This window comes from Pseudopodoces humilis, chromosome 1, assembly GCF_049639895.1.
Source record: "Pseudopodoces humilis isolate 2021_Gansu_Grassland_sample_001 chromosome 1, ASM4963989v1, whole genome shotgun sequence".
In the NCBI taxonomy this organism is placed as follows: Eukaryota; Metazoa; Chordata; class Aves; order Passeriformes; family Paridae; genus Pseudopodoces; species Pseudopodoces humilis.
In genome coordinates this window covers 11,777,718-11,791,375 of record NC_142200.1, presented here as the reverse complement: position 1 = coordinate 11,791,375, position 13,658 = coordinate 11,777,718, and the positions used below count along the sequence as shown (strand labels likewise).

Below are 13,658 nucleotides of genomic sequence, written 5' to 3'. Positions count from 1 at the left end.
CACGGTAGTGGCACAGCCTCATCCAGACCCTCGGGATCCCGTCGCCGTGCCTACAGCGGGGGTCACCCCCGCCGTCTCTACAGCAGGGATGCGATGCCGAGACGCTGGTCCCGTCCCCACGTCCTAGAACGAGGGTCCAGCCGCTGCCACCCCCACACGGGGAGCTCCAGCCCACGGGATACTGCTCCGAGGGTCCTCACTCCCAGCCCCTCTACCGGGGGTCCATATCCCCCTCGGCGTCGCCGCCGCTCGCTCCGCCCGGGGCCGGGGCGGGGAGGGGAGTCCCCCGCTGCGAGCCCCGGCTCCACCTGGACGGTCGGGAGGGTCCGCGTGGTTCCGCCCGTGGAGCGGGACGGGGAGCGGCGATGGCACCGGGCAGGGGCTGGCGGCGTCACCAGAGGGGCAGCGGGGCGCCCGGCGGAGCTCACGCTCGGGGCAGGGGCTGCGTGGAGAACTGGTGGGGCTGAGCCGCGGGAGGCGCGGCCGGGCCGGGCGGGCGATGGGGCGGGCGCGGCCCCGCGCGCAACTTTCCGCCGCGCCGAGGGACCCCGGCGGCCGCGCCGGCGGTGGTATCGTATGCAAATACGCAGGCTGACGTCAGAGATCATGTGGGGTTTGGCGTAGATCCCCGCCGATCGAGGGCTCTTTTTTTTTTTTCTCCCTTTTTTTTTTTTTCCCTTCTTTTTTTTTTACTCCCCCCCCTTTTTTTTTTTTTTTTCGCGGCGGGGCCGGGCCGGTGCGTGCGCGTGTGGAGGGGCGCGCGTGTTCCCCGCGGGCCGGCGCGGCGGGGGGGGGGGGCGCGGGGTCCCGCGGCCGCGGGCGGCGCACGGAGCGGAGCGGCGCGGAGCGGAGCCCCGGTGCCGCTCCGCCCGGGACAGTCGGTGCCGCCGCCCTGGGCGCAGGTAGGAAACTTCCCAGGCGGGGCCCCCTCCCCCGGTGCGCGGCGCTCCCCAGCCGCCCCCTCCCTGCGCACGGACGCTCGCCGGCGCTCCCGCCCCGACCGCTCGCACCCAACTTTTCCTCCTGCGAGAAACTGTCCGGTTCCCTGGACTTCGGCGGGGGCCGGGAGGTGGGGGGGGGAGGGCGAGGGACACCGCCGGGGGTGGGAGCCGGGAGGGTTGTTCGGGGTGGGCTCTTAATTATTTTAGCTACATTTTTCATTTTTGGCCATGCAGCTTCTCTCCCCTCGCCCTTTTCCCGCTCCCCGCCGCCTCCCGATCGCAAGTTTGGGTGAAGGGGGAAAAGCAGGAGCGGGGGGGGAAACATGTCTACGTTTGTCTATGTCGACATCAGCAACACAAAATATGGCGTCCGCTTTCGACAGGGCGTTACGTAGAGGCGAGCAGGGGATTTTGTCAGCGCGGTCCCTGACGAGGAGCCGCGGGCTCCCGGGCCGGGGGGGCAGAGCCGCCCCGGGGCGCGGGAGGGGCCCGGCGCCGCCGCCGCGCGTGGCTCCGCGCCCGCGGCCGCACTTGGCAGCGCTTTCTTCTGCTTTAATTTTTGATTTTTTTTTTTTTCTTTCTCCTGCCCTCCCTCCCCTCTTTGGCAGCCCCCCTCCCACCCGTGACGCCGCGGCCGTGGCGCGGGGCTCGCTGCCGGTAACTGCGGGGAGCGGCGAGGCGGAGCGGCGGCACCGAGCCGGGACCGCGGCGGGGCAGAGTCGGGCGCCCCGCTCCATCCCTCCTCCACCCTCGGTGAAAGGCTCTGCCTTCCCGTGGCATTTTATTTTCCCCGGAATGGGAAGATTTGGGAAAATTCGGTCTTTGGCACGTTGCATCCACTTTTTTTTTTTTTTTTTAATGAGGGGTGACTTGTTTTAGCCGGTTTTCAAAGACATCACAGAACCGTCTTCTTTTTTTTTTTTCCCTTCTCTCTGGGATGAAGGCGACAGGGAAGGAAACTGATTCCTCCCCCCTCCCTCCTTTGCTAGGAATATAACTTGGAAATGATTCAGGGATGTACCTGTCTGACTTTGTGGTATCCGTATACCCAGCTCTTTCCTGAGCACTTTTGTTCGTTCAGAGCCTGGGAATCCCTCCTGAGGGAGACGGCCGGGGAGGCGGAGCATGGCTCTGATTTCCTCGCCCCTTGGCTGCCCAGGCACCTCTCCGATGGCGGCTCCCATCCTTTCTTGGGGCAGGTGCTCCGTGGAAAACCCTGTGAACCTGCGAGGGTCCTGCCGTGCAGGGGAACAGAGCAAAAGTTCTGGATTGGAAGGTGGACAGCAAAAGGGGAGAAAACATCCAAAGAAGTAGGAATGGGAGGGAAGAGGAGGACTCTCGGCTGGGTGGGAAGGGGAGCTGGTGGTCAGGATTGCTGGGCATCAGCAGCTCGTGCCCGCCGGGTCCCGCAGCAGCAGCGCAGAATGTGCATTGCCTTGAGGAGCTGCTCGTGTGACAGCACAGGGCATCTCCTGCAGCACTAGCGGGGCCACAGCACAAGGCTGCCAGTGAGGTGCCTTTTACTTTTAATCTACAGATTAAACTTTGTGCGGGGCTTTTCTCTCCTATCTGGGGCTGGGTTGCGGAGGCACAGATGTAACTAGAGGAGATCTGATGTCTCTAGCAGAAACCTCATGCATGCAGCCTCACTGGGAAATGGCATATGAATTAAGAGTGGTGTGTGCTGCCGTGGTTTTATTAGACCAGTAGATGAGCAGTATTATTAAGAGGTATCTGTGACCAGAGTGCTTTGCCAGTGTGATATATTTCTGTAGTGGTGTGTTGTATGAACCCTGCAGGTCTTTGAAACAGAATTGCAAGTTGATTTCTAGATCAGTGAAAGCAAGGGACTGGCCAGCAATTGGGAAGAATAAAAATGCTAAGGATTGGCTGGTCCTTATTTTACTTTGCCCCCATATGCATGTTTATCCCCTCAGGCTTCTGCAGGAAGCAATGGCCATGAACTCTCCCATGTCTGTCCTCTCTTCTTGTAAACTCAGTGCCAGAAAGCATGGATAGGTGTTTAGATCTCAGTCATCAGCCCAAAGACCTTGTGATTACTCACCTTTTTAAAATGACATTTTTCCTGCCTGTCCACCCCAAGAGTTCAGCTGTCAGAGTTTTGTCACACAGGACGTTTCCTGCTGTCAGTGTTTGAAAGTAGCACACTCCTTCCAATTGCTTTCTCTCAAAATTCCACTTATTTTTTTCCTTTTTACTCTAGTTATAATCAGCAATTTCTAGTCAGTATCTGTGAAATGAATAATCCGTCATATGAAGCAGCCTGAGTCTGTAGTGTCATATTTGTGTTTTTTCTTGTGGGGAGGCGAAAGTTTTATTGTGTTTTTATTAAAAGTCAAAAAAAGCCAACATTAAATATAGTAAAGTTACTGGCATCTTTTTGCATTTTCAAACCAGTTTAAAACTGCTCCAGGCTGGAATGAGAACACAGCAGGTTTTGCTCATCCTCGTAAAAGACAAAGATTTTAATGCCAGACATGACATCACTGTATTTGCATGTGTGACATCTTCAGGTTTTATTTCTTTTTGTTTTGCCCTAACTTGGATGATCCTCAGAAATACTATTTGGAGTCTCTTCTAGTTGGGATATTTTGATCCATGTCTAAATTAATTTTCTTTGTGTCCACTTAAGGAATGGAAATATCCACTGAAAATAAATAGAGTTATTTTAATTAGAATTTGTTCAGAAACATGCAGTGTCACAGCTGAATTCCCTGAGATTTCAGCATGACTTTCAGGTAAAACTGCATTCACATTTTGCATGGAGTGTAATTGTAGCTTGACTTTCTTTCAAGTGTGATGGTAATTCAGCAAGTGTGTTCTTTCCCTAAAAGTTACTGCACATCTCCATGATGGTATTTGTTCATACTGAAAGTATGTAATAAACAAATGTTGGCACTAAAATAATCTATAAAGGCTTTAACTTAAAGCCATTAAGATAATTGTTTTTCTTCTGTCAAGGTGTGTTTACATGTGTCACATCAGCTGGAACTAATATTGTGGTTAGTTTATTTTATCAACCTTTCAAAAATAGATCTGAAGTTTACAGGATGTAATGATACAGTTCAGTCCCAGGGTAGCAGTAAGTTGTTTTTTTTCTGAAAAGCTGGAAGAGCTGTTGATTTGCAGAATAATTCAAATACTTTTCATATGGGGTAATATTTGAGAGTTTGGTTTGTGAAGATGTAGCAAAATGGAAATAAAATAAGTTGGGTGCTTGGAAGATGAAGGGAAGAGTGTTCGTTTCCAGCCTTGCCTTCCAGAGACAGTTCAGAAAACACCAAGCCAGCCCTTTCCCCAAAACCACCATGCCTTTGCAAGCCAGAAGGATTGGTTGGTTGGTTATTTTGTTTTTTTAAAAGTTAGCTCTTGGGGTTGTAAAACCGGTGTGAGTTTGAAAATAAGACAATGCATTTGGCAAGCTTTTTTTCAGAACCGTGGGACCCCAAACCACTTTCTAAAGTGAAAACTGAATTTTCCATAAGCTGAGTTTATGTAGAATGACCAGTATTGTGAATCTGCTGGTGAAACTGAAGGAGAGGTGTGAAACGATTTTGTGTATTTAGCACTGCAGAAGGCTCAGATGGCTTGGTTAGTGAGCAGAGATAGAACGACACAGGCAAGGAGAGAAGGTTTAGGTGTTGGCAGCTAGGAGGGGACTTTAAAAAAGTCATTCTGGGAGATTCTTTTAGCTGAGGAGGTGGATTGTGGTGCAACATCTCCGTGAATTCATGGATGAGACTGCATGTGCCTGGCCTGCAGCGGGCAGTGCCCCGAGTGGGGTGTCTCTAGGGGAACTCCTGTCGGTGTTTGATGGAGGGCAGCGTTTGCCATCCGGAGGGGTGACGGGGGAGGAAGGGTTGGGAGGCAAATGGGGAAGAGGTGATCTGGAACACCTGCATGGTTAGAAATTGCACATCGGGAGTGGAGGGGGTCAGCTTGCAGTGAGTTTTGACGACCTTTTGCACATTGGCTAGGGGGCACAGGCACACACTGGGTGCTGGAAGCAGGGCAAGGGAAGGGAATTCAGCTTTGCTCTGAGAACAAGCCTCCCCAACAACATCCGCGGTTTATATCTTCTCTAGGTTGTTGTCCAGTGGAGACCTGATTTAGCAAACTGCAGCCTGCTCACCGCTTGCTCGCCTCTCAAACTAACTATTACAGGCTTATTGGGAGGAATTTGCAGATATCCACAACTCACACCCACACAGACTACAGGTTAAATAGTGCCATGGTCCAGGCTCAGCCTTGGATTCAGTTTCTGTCTGCATGGCTCAAAAGCTAGGGTTGAAAGGGATCTTTAAATTTTTTCCTGATGTTCAATCTAAACCTACACTCTTTCAGGTTAAAACCATTGCTCCTTGTCCCATGGCTACAGACTTCAGTAAAAAGTGAGACTGTTAAATATCTCATTAGGCGGGTTATCAAGTGCTTTGGTCTGGTCAGCATCCCACAAGCACATCAAGAACTTTATCCTCAGGTGAATGTGCTGATAGTGGGTTTGTCATCCCTACCCTGTCTCAGTGTGGGACATTGGCAATAGTATCGCTTGGCTGCCCTTTCTCTCGAGGGTTTTGCCAGCACAGCTGCTTCAGTGGCACATCCTGCCCTGGGCTGATAGAACGCATGGTAAGTGGTGGTACAGACCTGATGTGAGATGTGCCCGTGCAGACATGCCTGCTGTCATGTGCTTGTGCGGGTCTGCACATCGAGCCTGTGCTCTGGAAAACCCTTGTTACTGCTGGAGTTAAGTCCCAGCTAAGTGCAGCCCCTCCTGCGGGTGCAGGCAGTGGAGGCTCTGGATCACAGCAATGGGCACATCCTGGCAAATGCAAATGGCTCTGTGCAAGTCACAGAGTTTCCTCCAGACCGGTATTGCCTGCCCATGGTGTATTTTAGTTCACTTAGTAAACTCATCCACAGCCTGAAATTGGTCTTCTTTCCTGGAAAAATGTTGCAAGGTGAAAAGCAAAGCGACTTGCCTTGTCTTACTCCACTTAGCAAACCCTTCACTTTGGCTTTGAAGAGAAGCAGCCCTCTGCTTCTCTCCCTCCTTTCTTAAGTGATATGTAGAGATATAAATCTTTAGTGTTGGCTTTTAACCTGTAGTATTTTGATGCTGTGATTTGCAGTGTGGTCTCAGTTGGCGCTGGTAAAGGGGATGAATGATTTCATGTGAGCAGTGGGTTGGATGGGATGGGAACATCTTTAATGGCTTTTCATTTAATTATTGAGCCTATTAGAGGCAAGAAATCTTGGGTTTTCCTTCATTTTTTCCCCCTGTTCTGCCTATCCTGACCTTTTTTCCTCTCTTAAATACTAAATATTTTTATAAACTTGCAACCTCAAATTACCTGTTTATTTTGGCTTCTCTTTTGTAGTTGATTGTATGTCGTTCCCACAATTTTTAATAAGCGTTAAGACTGCATATTAATTCACTGGAGCTTAAAACAAATAAACCCCATCGAACAAACAAATGGAGAGAGCTTTTCTTGCTTCTTTTGAGTCAGTGACCATAACTAAGGAAGCCTCAGATTCGGTGGGATTTAACCTCTTGTCCAGTTTCATGAGTAGAGGAAGAAATCCTGTGTGCAAAACTGAATAGGGAAGAATGTGGTTCCTTTCTTTTTAAGCACAATCTTGGTATTTGTGGTTTGTTTGGTTTTTTTAAATACCACCCAAAAAAAGCAGGTTCTGAGCTGCTGCTGAAGGCACTCTCAGAGGGATTTAATAAAACACCAGTATGTCTCAAGGACTCTGTGCCCCTTCCGTTGCCTCTGATGTGTGTGTTCTCTTTCCTCACTCTGAGTTTTGGACATTTATATTTTATATTTCTCAACCTAATTTCATGCTTATTAGTTTCAGTTACTTTTTGTTGCACTTCACTTAGATAGCAGAAGTGGGAAAATACTTGTTCTTTTTCTTAAATCCTACTAGCAAGATGAAAATCCAGGAGGATACCAGTTGGAAGCAGTTAAGTTTTGTAGGGTTTCAAAGTGTGTGGGGTGGTGGCCTGGGAAGTGATGAAGGGAGCTTTTTGCCTCCTCTCATGCCAGTGGAAGCCAGTATGAAGCAGACAGCGGCAGCATCTCCAGGCTTTGTAGCCGGGCTGGCAGAGCGCTGCTGATTCACTTTTGCACAAAATGAAGGAAAGTCCTGATGGTTCTGGCCTCGAGTGTTTCTGGGGATATTCCTTCCCCGCCCCTCTTTCTACCGCCCACCTCAAAAGAAAATATGTCTTGTTGTGTGGTTTTTTTTTTCAACATCTTCTTGAGCACAAACTGTCAGGCACCACAGGGAGTTTTTCCTTGTCTTTTGTCTCTCCAGAAACTGATTTATTTAAATGATATGCTGGGAGCACACTGCTGTTAAAAGCTTTGGTGCTTGCTGTCTTCCAGGCTTTGGTACAGCTTTCTTGAAAATCGTGGAAGATGGGGTTATCCCAAAGAATCCTAGTTTCCCCTGAAGCTGTTTTTTTCTGCATTTTTCTGAAGAGATTCCCCTTCCTGGTCTTCTGTGAAGAGTGTTGTTTATTTCCATATGATTGAAAGGCGAGGAAGTTGTTTGAGTGCTCAGCTCCCTCCCGGGGAGAGCGCTTGGCTGCCTGGCTGGAAGTCCTCATGACTGTCACTGCTCCCACCCGTGGGACCAGGACACCAGTGCCCTCCTTCTGCTCAGCCAAAGGTAGTTACAGAGTCCTTTATCACTCATGTATTTATTATCTGGCATCCCCATGTCGTCTCCTGCAGCCTGTTACCATTACGATGCTGCTTCTCATTCCCAAACAAGTGATATTGAGTACCAGGAGTCATGACCATTTTTGGGATCTGTTTCTCATATCTCAGGGCTTTGCACCCTTTTTTTTGAGAGACAGTAGCCCTTTTATCTGGGCTTTAACCTAAGGCACAGGTCCTCCCAACCTGTGCTCAGGTACAAGTATCTTGCCAGGAAGCTACCAGCTCCACTGGGTGACCATTTTGGGGGCTAGGTTTAGTTTTCCTAGAGAAGCCAGCTGAAAAAGCTGGCTGATGATGCTGAGAAAGCTTCACCTGGGATTTTCAAACCAGGGAAAGTGCCAGGGGTTGCCACATGGAAGAGTTGGCAAATACATCAGACCCCAGTGTGCCCATGCCAAGCTGCCAAGGACAGGGGCTGGTGGCCACTGAGGACCTGCAGGATTTTGCCCAACTACGGCGGGTAAGAAGTTTCCAGGAGCAAATGGTGATGAACAAATTCAGAGTAAAGTGCTACCCAAAGCAGCCTCTACTTCCCTCTGCCTGTCTGGGATTCTTCAGCATAGGAGAGGAGTCAGCTCTACATGTGTTTTAAAACAGCTGGAATGACAAGAAAGAATGTGTTTGGAGGGAGCTGTTTTCTTAACTACTTTTAAATTGGCGTCTCTTTAGAGTATCCTCACAATTTCAATGTTGCTAAAATAGTTTTCACAGGATGCCCTTCCTCTGTATATCTGTTGGCATCTTGCCTCTGTGCCTTGGTGATGTCAAGGGGGTGAGGTGGTTTGGGAAATACTGCTTAAGGCAAATGCCAGTTTCAAGATCCGAATTTAATCAGATAAAGGAAAAAAATCTTAGCTATCTGAAGGATTTTGCTTTCAACTCTAAATACACTTGAAGTGCCTTAGATTCTGTTTGTTTGTCCTGTTATCCTGGATCTTAGCCTTATCAACCTTATTTTTATGTGTTTACCCTCTGTGTGATGGTCCAGGAGAGCATGCAAACACTCAGTACGTGTCCAAGCTAGGAGAGGAGTGTCACAGTAATATTTAAGCTGAAAAGAGCTTGTACATAGGAATGATCTTAGCTCTAGTCCCATCTCTTCTCCAGCAACAAATCAGAGCACTGAGTTGATGGATTTAAAGTTAATCTGAAATCTGAACTTCTTTTTCCTTGCTCTGTTCTTTCCTTGTGGTGAGCAGTGAATGGTTTTGATCTCACCATGAAGCGCTCAAGGGGAGTTCTTTCAACCTCAGGGTCTACCACCCTAGCGTGCAAGGGGTAAGCAGGCACCAGACACCTTTTGCCAGCTGGCTCCAGTTTCATGCTGAGCCCTCTGCAACTCTCCCATAAAAATTCTGGGGGGCTTAAATATAAGGTTCTTCTAAATCAAAAAAAAAAATAAAGTACACAAATCCCTGTCTGCACCCTGTGCAGACGATTAAGAGGAGGATCATTGTTGAGCACATGGTTTGCATTTTTAATTTCTTCGCGGTACGCTCTTCCTTCACCTCTTCCCCTACCAGTCTGTTCCTACCCTGACATTTTTTTGGAGGGCTCCATCCGAATCCCAGCAAGGAGCTTGCTCTGGCAGGGTGCTCACAGGACAAGGAGAGCACTTCCATCTGTTGTGGTGCTTGATGGGGAGAGGTATCTGCTTTGAAATGTGCTATTGAATAGGAGGCACTCTGGGTAAAGTGAGTCTGGGTATTTTAACACAAACTGCATCCCAAAATTGGTGATGATGTAAATGGTATGCAGTACTGTATGGCAAAGAATTTGCGGCTGTTTGCAGGCTGCTTTACTTACAGATGGTAGCAAACAACAAGAGGGATGGGAATTATCACCTGGGCTCTGCCATGCTTTTAGCTTTTAGATATGTTGTGGGGAGCGGTGTGAGCTGTAGTTTGATGCATTTTGAATGGTGTATTTGCACAGGAAACCTGAATTCATACCCGAGTTTCCTCTCTGTATTGATTTCTGCAGCCAAGGCTGGAATTTGATTGTATTTTTCAGTTATCTGCCTTGCACTCAAGGCATCCTTTCTGATTTGCCTCTCACTGGCACAGGCAGTAGGACCACTTCCACTGGTCCATGTTTCCATCTGACATGCTTTAGTTATTTGTTGGGTTTTTTTTTAATCTGCCTGTATTTTGTTCATCCCTGTGTAGATAGGGGTTTTACTTGTTCCTTCTCTCTTGTCCTGATCCTTTTACTGAGTCTCAGCGTGGATGCTGCTACTGTTTGTTGCAAGGTCACTGCTTGGCTTGTGTATCTAGGCCTTGCTGTAGCATCTTCCAGGTGAGTTCCATGCTGAGCTTCTGGCACAGATAGGCTGAGAGACCCTTCTCCTGCTCAAATTTGTGATTGCTGGTCTGTACAGCAGTGGAAAAGGACTGTGATTTGGAACCCTTTATTACTGGTCTTTACAGCTTACAGATACTCATTTTGGAGCACTCTTCAGCTTCTGCTGTGGCCACTTGTCTTGTTTGGGGTTGCAGCTTGATAAATTTTTTGCTAGTGCATGAATGGCCCATGTCCCTTTTCTGTCTTGTAAAATCAGTAAAAAACAGGTTCTCGAAGGGTTGGAAACAGAAAATGTAACACACACTTATCATTAAAAGTTTTGCCGTGTAGCTGGAGGAGAAGGTAAAATGCTGGCTTTTTTTTTTCCTTCTTTTTTAAATTAAACAGGCACCTAATGGGAAGTCGATTAAGAAACGTTTGAGGTTAGATAGTGGTTTTGGTCATTAAAGATTTTTTTTACTTGTCTGCTGTTTTAAAATATTTGTTCCTAAATTATGTAAAATAGATGGTGTGAGAGTGAGGAACAGCCCAACACACATCTGGATTTGACAGGGTTCTTCCTATGTGATGTTTCATCCTTAATGTGATATAAATTAGTTCAAGGTATTAAAGTCTTTAAATCAATGCTTATGATGACTTTAAGACACTCCCCACTCAAAGCATGCAGGAGCATTACATGCTGTGGATTTTAAAAAGAGGCACCATACATTCTCTGCTAATTATGTACTTTATTATTAAGTCTGAGTAGTAATTTTTTTCCAGAGCATGTTTGGCAAATGATAGTTTTTAATAACATTACCGAATAACATAACTACTTTAAATTTTACTTAATAAATTTATTTTATGTCTTAGCGCAGTAAGGATCTACTAAGGTCGCCTTTGATTTGCATTGAAAGCAGCAAGCAGAATCACGTTTGAAGGTGAGAAAAGTCAAGGACCAGTTTTGTTGAAAACTAGAGGATTAGCTCAGGAGGTGCTGTAGGAAGCTCATTGCTTAGGTGAGACTGGGGTGTTGATGGGGATATTTTTTGTCCCTTCAGTGAGAACCTGCGGCTAGATTAGGTAAATCGTAGCTAGTTATTTAACAAAGGGTAGTTATTTAACAAAGGGCCCAGTGCTGCAGTTGCCTTTGACTCCTGCACTACTAAAACATCTCTGGTTTGGAGGGTGGAATTAAGACTGTAACTTTGAGATTAAGCTTTTCTTTTGCTTTTTCTCTTCCATTTGAATGCAAGGCTCTTGACTGCCAGTCCTAAACGGCTGGAACAGATGAACTTTTGCACTCTGTGCTAAGGACACTTATATAAAAGGGAGATACTCAGATTGCATCCAAACCCCGCTCAGTTTGCTCTTGAAGAAGGTGGGTCTGTGCTGTCCCTATCCACCTGGGGGTCTTCAGGGAGCCTCTCTGCTACCAATCCTTGCTTTTTGTACAGACCCCTATCAGAAAACCACAGAAAAGGCTTAATCTGTGACAATCCAGATGTGATGTGAGCTGGAATCCAGGAGACTGATTATTCCTGGAGCCAGCAGGACTGACACTATTAGTTTGTTTGATTTGTGGTGTTGAATTCCTGCATGCATGGGGTCACACTAAACACTCTCCAGAGCACAATTGGTGGGGGTCTCTCCGCAATTTACCTTTTATAATTAGACCAGTAGGAAATTACTGTGCTGGGATTGACAGACCCACGTACACATGAATGTGGAGGAAGATGGAAAATTTTTAAAATACTTTAAAAATCGGTGATACTAACAGGGACAAAACAAAGGAAATTGAGTTTGGCAGTGTCCAAACTTTTACCCAATTCTTCTTGCCATGCCCATTTATATTGCCCCTCCATGGGCTGCAGGGCTGCAGTTGCACCAAGCAGCCCGGCCAGTGGTGCCTTTCCTTGGTAAAGCTCCTGACAAGTAGAGTTGCCAAAAGGTGGCTTCTTGTTTGCAAGGTGCTTTCCTGTCTGCAAACATACAACCAAGGGATGTCAGTTCAGATACACGAAAGAGTAAATACAGCAAGAATACCTTTTCACCAAAGTCCTTGCTGCATCTGAGGCTGAAATCACAGAAACTGTTCTTGGAAGTTGGCTGCCCAGTTGTATTGTGAATTTAGCTTTCAAAGTGCAGCTTTGAGCAAACAGTTGAGACCTTTAAAAGGCTCCAACCCCCACTCTTTTTATTGGCATTTTTACATATGTGTGGCTATGGGGTGCATGCATACCTGCGCATAGGCATTGCGTGGTCCTACCTGATTGTTTGGAACATTAGTCTTAAATGTAAGACACAGCACTGAGGCCTTTGCAGTCCCACAGATGTGGCCAGAGCATCAGGACAGGTGGTTCAGACCACTTCAGTAGCCTCCATCCCTGCTGGGTGACAGCAGTAGGGCAGGGGGTTGTGTGTGGTTCAGCTGCAAGTCCTGTGATAAGCTTCTGGGTCTTGCTGTGATGGGGAGAATTTGATAGAAGGATCAAGCCATTCCTTCACATTATCACATTGTAGTGAATGGGCAGACACTACTGTTCTCATCTTGCCTTTACCTCTGAGATCACCAGCAGCTGCTTCATTAACTATTAATGGCCTGCTCATTAATGCTGTAAAAGGCTAGGACCAGTATTGCAAATTTTCTGGACTCTTCCCCTGAAATATTTATGACTTGCTCGCTGTGCAAAAGGGCAAGAGCAACAGCAGAGAACATGCCTCCAAGTTTTGTTGAGCTTTATTAAAAAGCTCATGAATATGAAGAACCTGACAGCTTCTTCCTGTTTTTTGGCTTTCTGAGCTAGTGCTGCACATCTGGCTCTAGAGGTTGAGTGAACTGGTGGTTTGCCGAAGCATCGGTGGCAGAGTCTTTTATGCTTTATTGATGATCTGTGGTTCCTGTAGTGCTTTCCTTTGCATCCTCCTATATAGGCACCAAGGTGTAATTGATACCTCCACAGGATATTTTATTACTCTTAAGTGGAGGGGAAACTGAGGCACAAAAGTTGAACATTTTGCCTGGAGTCAAGTCATAGACAGCCAGCAGAGGGTGGAAACGTTTTGCTCCAAACTGTGATGATACTTTTGATTGAAGTCTGTTTAGTGTGAAAGAGGGGGACACTTGCTAAGCCTCATCTGAAGCCATTACTACAAGTCATTCCTGTCCCATTCCAAACAGAGCTCCTACATGATTGTAGAAATGAGCAGTGAGTAGTGCTTTCCCTGGGAAGGAGCCAGTTGTTTTAGTTCTCTCTGCTACCAAGAAACAGCAGGGAAGCTATTTTACCTCTCCATCCAGATTTTGGAGATAAAACTGTGTTCATCTCATTAGTTAAGTCTACCAGCAATAAAGAGTCTGTCCACTGAATCCCAACTGCAGCTCAGCTGGTGGTGCAGCAGACAGATTAAAATCTCTATTTCTTTCCTACAGCCATCTGCAGAGCGAACACTGGTGTAAATACATGTGGGAGGCATTTTTTGATAAAGTAGGGAGATATGCTTTAAAGAGAACAGGTATGACTCCAGGAATGAGGACCAGTTCATACGGTGTTTAACATCTTCCCCATATGCAGCTGGCCTTCAGAGTAAAAAAGGTCTTCTGTGTCTTGAAGATGAGGGATGTGTCAGGAATGACTAGCCTTGAATACTCTGAGCTTCTGGGGTTGCAGGTAGT

General features: G+C 47.3%; 1 protein-coding gene across 2 annotated transcripts in view; it reads left to right on the top strand.

The window, feature by feature from the left end:
- The first annotated feature begins 797 nt into the window (after window positions 1-797).
- The window catches only part of ZHX2 (zinc fingers and homeoboxes 2), a 73,686-nt gene continuing 60,825 nt past the window's right edge, over window positions 798-13,658 (top strand). For both annotated transcript variants that reach the window (XM_014257056.2, XM_005516932.3), the window contains exon 1: window positions 798-902. The gene's annotated coding sequence lies outside the window, so the exon portion shown is untranslated. The remainder of the gene's footprint in view (window positions 903-13,658) is intronic.